This window comes from Ochlerotatus camptorhynchus, unplaced genomic scaffold, assembly GCF_037179485.1.
Source record: "Ochlerotatus camptorhynchus isolate MF236.1 unplaced genomic scaffold, CSIRO-AGI_Acam_v1.1 ptg000788l, whole genome shotgun sequence".
In the NCBI taxonomy this organism is placed as follows: Eukaryota; Metazoa; Arthropoda; class Insecta; order Diptera; family Culicidae; genus Ochlerotatus; species Ochlerotatus camptorhynchus.
Genome location: NW_027041253.1, coordinates 80,061 through 87,696, shown reverse-complemented (window position 1 = coordinate 87,696; position 7,636 = coordinate 80,061).

Here is a 7,636-nt window from a genome sequence, read left to right as displayed (position 1 = left end):
ATGAAAATTTCGAGCATCTGAACACCCCCCAAATCGCGATTAGAGCCTTAATTAAGGAGATAAATCGATTTAAAGGTTTGGGAAGTCCACCGGCAGATATATAAAGGATTTTGGAATATTTTATACTGGGAAATTTAGGTATGAAAATTTCGAGCATCTGAACACCCCCCAAATCGCGATTAGAGCCTTAATTAAGGAGATAAATCGATTTAAAGGTTTGGGAAGTCCACCGGCAGATATATAAAGGATTTTGGAATAATTTATACTGGGAAATTTGGGTATGAAAATTTCGAGCATCTGAACACCCCCCAAATCGCGATTAGAGCCTTAATTAAGGAGATAAATCGATTTAAAGGTTTGGGAAGTCCACCGGCAGATATATAAAGGATTTTGGAATATTTTATACTGGGAAATTTAGGTATGAAAATTTCGAGCATCTGAACACCCCCCAAATCGCGATTAGAGCCTTAATTAAGGAGATAAATCGATTTAAAGGTTTGGGAAGTCCACCGGCAGATATATAAAGGATTTTGGAATATTTTATACTGGGAAATTTAGGTATGAAAATTTCGAGCATCTGAACACCCCCCAAATCGCGATTAGAGCCTTAATTAAGGAGATAAATCGATTTAAAGGTTTGGGAAGTCCACCGGCAGATATATAAAGGATTTTGGAATATTTTATACTGGGAAATTTAGGTATGAAAATTTCGAGCATCTGAACACCCCCCAAATCGCGATTAGAGCCTTAATTAAGGAGATAAATCGATTTAAAGGTTTGGGAAGTCCACCGGCAGATATATAAAGGATTTTGGAATATTTTATACTGGGAAATTTAGGTATGAAAATTTCGAGCATCTGAACACCCCCCAAATCGCGATTAGAGCCTTAATTAAGGAGATAAATCGATTTAAAGGTTTGGGAAGTCCACCAGCAGATATATAAAAGATTTTGGAATTTTTTATACTGGGAAATTTGGGTATGAAAATTTCGAGCATCTGAACACCCCCCAAATCGCGATTAGAGCCTTAATTAAGGAGATAAATCGATTTAAAGGTTTGGGAAGTCCACCGGCAGATATATAAAGGATTTTGGAATATTTTATACTGGGAAATTTAGGTATGAAAATTTCGAGCATCTGAACACCCCCCAAATCGCGATTAGAGCCTTAATTAAGGAGATAAATCGATTTAAAGGTTTGGGAAGTCCACCGGCAGATATATAAAGGATTTTGGAATATTTTATACTGGGAAATTTAGGTATGAAAATTTCGAGCATCTGAACACCCCCCAAATCGCGATTAGAGCCTTAATTAAGGAGATAAATCGATTTAAAGGTTTGGGAAGTCCACCGGCAGATATATAAAGGATTTTGGAATATTTTATACTGGGAAATTTAGGTATGAAAATTTCGAGCATCTGAACACCCCCCAAATCGCGATTAGAGCCTTAATTAAGGAGATAAATCGATTTAAAGGTTTGGGAAGTCCACCGGCAGATATATAAAAGATTTTGGAATTTTTTATACTGGGAAATTTGGGTATGAAAATTTCGAGCATCTGAACACCCCCCAAATCGCGATTAGAGCCTTAATTAAGGAGATAAATCGATTTAAAGGTTTGGGAAGTCCACCGGCAGATATATAAAGGATTTTGGAATAATTTATACTGGGAAATTTGGGTATGAAAATTTCGAGCATCTGAACACCCCCCAAATCGCGATTAGAGCCTTAATTAAGGAGATAAATCGATTTAAAGGTTTGGGAAGTCCACCGAAAGATGTATAAAGGATTTTGGAATATTTTATACTGGGAAATTTGGGTATGAAAATTTTGAGCATCTGAACACCCCCCAAATCGCGATTAGAGCCTTAATTAAGGAGATAAATCGATTTAAAGGTTTGGGAAGTCCACCGGCAGATATATAAAGGATTTTGGAATATTTTATACTGGGAAATTTAGGTATGAAAATTTCGAGCATCTGAACACCCCCCAAATCGCGATTAGAGCCTTAATTAAGGAGATAAATCGATTTAAAGGTTTGGGAAGTCCACCGGCAGATATATAAAGGATTTTGGAATATTTTATACTGGGAAATTTAGGTATGAAAATTTCGAGCATCTGAACACCCCCCAAATCGCGATTAGAGCCTTAATTAAGGAGATAAATCGATTTAAAGGTTTGGGAAGTCCACCGGCAGATATATAAAAGATTTTGGAATTTTTTATACTGGGAAATTTGGGTATGAAAATTTCGAGCATCTGAACACCCCCCAAATCGCGATTAGAGCCTTAATTAAGGAGATAAATCGATTTAAAGGTTTGGGAAGTCCACCGGCAGATATATAAAGGATTTTGGAATAATTTATACTGGGAAATTTGGGTATGAAAATTTCGAGCATCTGAACACCCCCCAAATCGCGATTAGAGCCTTAATTAAGGAGATAAATCGATTTAAAGGTTTGGGAAGTCCACCGGCAGATATATAAAAGATTTTGGAATTTTTTATACTGGGAAATTTGGGTATGAAAATTTCGAGCATCTGAACACCCCCCAAATCGCGATTAGAGCCTTAATTAAGGAGATAAATCGATTTAAAGGTTTGGGAAGTCCACCGGCAGATATATAAAGGATTTTGGAATAATTTATACTGGGAAATTTGGGTATGAAAATTTCGAGCATCTGAACACCCCCCAAATCGCGATTAGAGCCTTAATTAAGGAGATAAATCGATTTAAAGGTTTGGGAAGTCCACCGGCAGATATATAAAAGATTTTGGAATTTTTTATACTGGGAAATTTGGGTATGAAAATTTCGAGCATCTGAACACCCCCCAAATCGCGATTAGAGCCTTAATTAAGGAGATAAATCGATTTAAAGGTTTGGGAAGTCCACCGGCAGATATATAAAGGATTTTGGAATATTTTATACTGGGAAATTTAGGTATGAAAATTTCGAGCATCTGAACACCCCCCAAATCGCGATTAGAGCCTTAATTAAGGAGATAAATCGATTTAAAGGTTTGGGAAGTCCACCGGCAGATATATAAAGGATTTTGGAATATTTTATACTGGGAAATTTAGGTATGAAAATTTCGAGCATCTGAACACCCCCCAAATCGCGATTAGAGCCTTAATTAAGGAGATAAATCGATTTAAAGGTTTGGGAAGTCCACCGGCAGATATATAAAGGATTTTGGAATAATTTATACTGGGAAATTTGGGTATGAAAATTTCGAGCATCTGAACACCCCCCAAATCGCGATTAGAGCCTTAATGAAGGAGATAAATCGATTTAAAGGTTTGGGAAGTCCACCGGCAGATATATAAAAGATTTTGGAATTTTTTATACTGGGAAATTTGGGTATGAAAATTTCGAGCATCTGAACACCCCCCAAATCGCGATTAGAGCCTTAATTAAGGAGATAAATCGATTTAAAGGTTTGGGAAGTCCACCGGCAGATATATAAAGGATTTTGGAATAATTTATACTGGGAAATTCGGGTATGAAAATTTCGAGCATCTGAACACCCCCCAAATCGCGATTAGAGCCTTAATTAAGGAGATAAATCGATTTAAAGGTTTGGGAAGTCCACCGGCAGATATATAAAGGATTTTGGAATATTTTATACTGGGAAATTTAGGTATGAAAATTTCGAGCATCTGAACACCCCCCAAATCGCGATTAGAGCCTTAATTAAGGAGATAAATCGATTTAAAGGTTTGGGAAGTCCACCGGCAGATATATAAAGGATTTTGGAATATTTTATACTGGGAAATTTAGGTATGAAAATTTCGAGCATCTGAACACCCCCCAAATCGCGATTAGAGCCTTAATTAAGGAGATAAATCGATTTAAAGGTTTGGGAAGTCCACCGGCAGATATATAAAGGATTTTGGAATATTTTATACTGGGAAATTTAGGTATGAAAATTTCGAGCATCTGAACACCCCCCAAATCGCGATTAGAGCCTTAATTAAGGAGATAAATCGATTTAAAGGTTTGGGAAGTCCACCGGCAGATATATAAAGGATTTTGGAATAATTTATACTGGGAAATTTGGGTATGAAAATTTCGAGCATCTGAACACCCCCCAAATCGCGATTAGAGCCTTAATTAAGGAGATAAATCGATTTAAAGGTTTGGGAAGTCCACCGAAAGATGTATAAAGGATTTTGGAATATTTTATACTGGGAAATTTGCCAAATCGCGATTAGAGCCTTAATTAAGGAGATAGATCGATTTAAAGGTTTGGGAAGTCCACCGGCAGATATATAAAGGATTTTGGAATATTTTATACTGGGAAATTTGGGTATGAAAATTTCGAGCATCTGAACACCCCCCAAATCGCGATTAGAGCCTTAATTAAGGAGATAAATCGATTTAAAGGTTTGGGAAGTCCACCGGCAGATATATAAAGGATTTTGGAATAATTTATACTGGGAAATTTGGGTATGAAAATTTCGAGCATCTGAACACCTCCCAAATCGCGATTAGAGCCTTAATTAAGGAGATAAATCGATTTAAAGGTTTGGGAAGTCCACCGGCAGATATATAAAGGATTTTGGAATATTTTATACTGGGAAATTTGGGTATGAAAATTTCGAGCATCTGAACACCCCCCAAATCGCGATTAGAGCCTTAATTAAGGAGATAAATCGATTTAAAGGTTTGGGAAGTCCACCGGCAGATATATAAAGGATTTTGGAATAATTTATACTGGGAAATTTGGGTATGAAAATTTCGAGCATCTGAACACCCCCCAAATCGCGATTAGAGCCTTAATTAAGGAGATAGATCGATTTAAAGGTTTGGGAAGTCCACCGGCAGATATATAAAGGATTTTGGAATATTTTATACCGGGAAATTTGGGTATGAAAATTTCGAGCATCTGAACACCCCCCAAATCGCGATTAGAGCCTTAATTAAGGAGATAAATCGATTTAAAGGTTTGGGAAGTCCACCGGCAGATATATAAAGGATTTTGGAATAATTTATACTGGGAAATTTGGGTATGAAAATTTCGAGCATCTGAACACCCCCCAAATCGCGATTAGAGCCTTAATTAAGGAGATAGATCGATTTAAAGGTTTGGGAAGTCCACCGGCAGATATATAAAGGATTTTGGAATATTTTATACCGGGAAATTTGGGTATGAAAATTTCGAGCATCTGAACACCCCCCAAATCGCGATTAGAGCCTTAATTAAGGAGATAAATCGATTTAAAGGTTTGGGAAGTCCACCGGCAGATATATAAAGGATTTTGGAATAATTTATACTGGGAAATTTGGGTATGAAAATTTCGAGCATCTGAACACCCCCCAAATCGCGATTAGAGCCTTAATTAAGGAGATAGATCGATTTAAAGGTTTGGGAAGTCCACCGGCAGATATATAAAGGATTTTGGAATATTTTACACTGGGAAATTTAGGTATGAAAATTTCGAGCAGCTGAACACCCCCCAAATCGCGATTAGAGCCTTAATTAAGGAGATAAATCGATTTAAAGGTTTGGGAAGTCCACCGAAAGATGTATAAAGGATTTTGGAATATTTTATACTGGGAAATTTGGGTATGAAAATTTTGAGCATCTGAACACCCCCCAAATCGCGATTAGAGCCTTAATTAAGGAGATAAATCGATTTAAAGGTTTGGGAAGTCCACCGAAAGATGTATAAAAGATTTTGGAATTTTTTATACTGGGAAATTTGGGTATGAAAATTTCGAGCATCTGAACACCCCCCAAATCGCGATTAGAGCCTTAATTAAGGAGATAAATCGATTTAAAGGTTTGGGAAGTCCACCGGCAGATATATAAAAGATTTTGGAATTTTTTATACTGGGAAATTTGGGTATCAAAATTTCGAGCATCTGAACACCCCCCAAATCGCGATTAGAGCCTTAATTAAGGAGATAAATCGATTTAAAGGTTTGGGAAGTCCACCGGCAGATATATAAAGGATTTTGGAATATTTTATACTGGGAAATTTGGGTATGAAAATTTCGACCATCTGAACACCCCCCAAATCGCGATTAGAGCCTTAATTAAGGAGATAAATCGATTTAAAGGTTTGGGAAGTCCACCGGCAGATATATAAAAGATTTTGGAATTTTTTATACTGGGAAATTTGGGTATGAAAATTTCGAGCATCTGAACACCCCCCAAATCGCGATTAGAGCCTTAATTAAGGAGATAGATCGATTTAAAGGTTTGGGAAGTCCACCGGCAGATATATAAAGGATTTTGGAATAATTTATACTGGGAAATTTGGGTATGAAAATTTCGAGCATCTGAACACCCCCCAAATCGCGATTAGAGCCTTAATTAAGGAGATAAATCGATTTAAAGGTTTGGGAAGTCCACCGGCAGATATATAAAGGCTTTTGGAATAATTTATACTGGGAAATTTGGGTATGAAAATTTCGAGCATCTGAACACCCCCCAAATCACGATTAGAGGCTTAATTAAGGAGATAGATCGATTTAAAGGTTTGGGAAGTCCACCGGCAGATATATAAAGGATTTTGGAATATTTTATACTGGGAAATTTAGGTATGAAAATTTCGAGCATCTGAACACCCCCCAAATCGCGATTAGAGCCTTAATTAAGGAGATAAATCGATTTAAAGGTTTGGGAAGTCCACCGAAAGATGTATAAAGGATTTTGGAATATTTTATACTGGGAAATTTGGGTATGAAAATTTTGAGCATCTGAACACCCCCCAAATCGCGATTAGAGCCTTAATTAAGGAGATAAATCGATTTAAAGGTTTGGGAAGTCCACCGGCAGATATATAAAGGATTTTGGAATATTTTATACTGGGAAATTTAGGTATGAAAATTTCGAGCATCTGAACACCCCCCAAATCGCGATTAGAGCCTTAATTAAGGAGATAAATCGATTTAAAGGTTTGGGAAGTCCACCGGCAGATATATAAAAGATTTTGGAATTTTTTATACTGGGAAATTTGGGTATGAAAATTTCGAGCATCTGAACACCCCCCAAATCGCGATTAGAGCCTTAATTAAGGAGATAAATCGATTTAAAGGTTTGGGAAGTCCACCGGCAGACATATAAAAGATTTTGGAATTTTTTATACTGGGAAATTTGGGTATCAAAATTTCGAGCATCTGAACACCCCCAAATCGCGATTAGAGCCTTAATTAAGGAGATAAATCGATTTAAAGGTTTTGGAAGTCCACCGGCAGATGTATAAAGGATTTTGGAATATTTTATACTGGGAAATTTGGGTATCAAAATTTCGAGCATCTGAACACCCCCCAAATCACGATTAGAGCCTTAATTAAGGAGATAAATCGATTTAAAGGTTTGGGAAGTCCACCGGCAGATATATAAAGGATTTTGGAATATTTTATACTGGGAAATTTGGGTATGAAAATTTCGACCATCTGAACACCCCCCAAATCGCGATTAGAGCCTTAATTAAGGAGATAAATCGATTTAAAGGTTTGGGAAGTCCACCGGCAGATATATAAAGGATTTTGGAATATTTTATACTGGGAAATTTGGGTATGAAAATTTCGACCATCTGAACACCCCCCAAATCGCGATTAGAGCCTTAATTAAGGAGATAAATCGATTTAAAGGTTTGGGAAGTCCACCGGCAGATGTATAAAGGA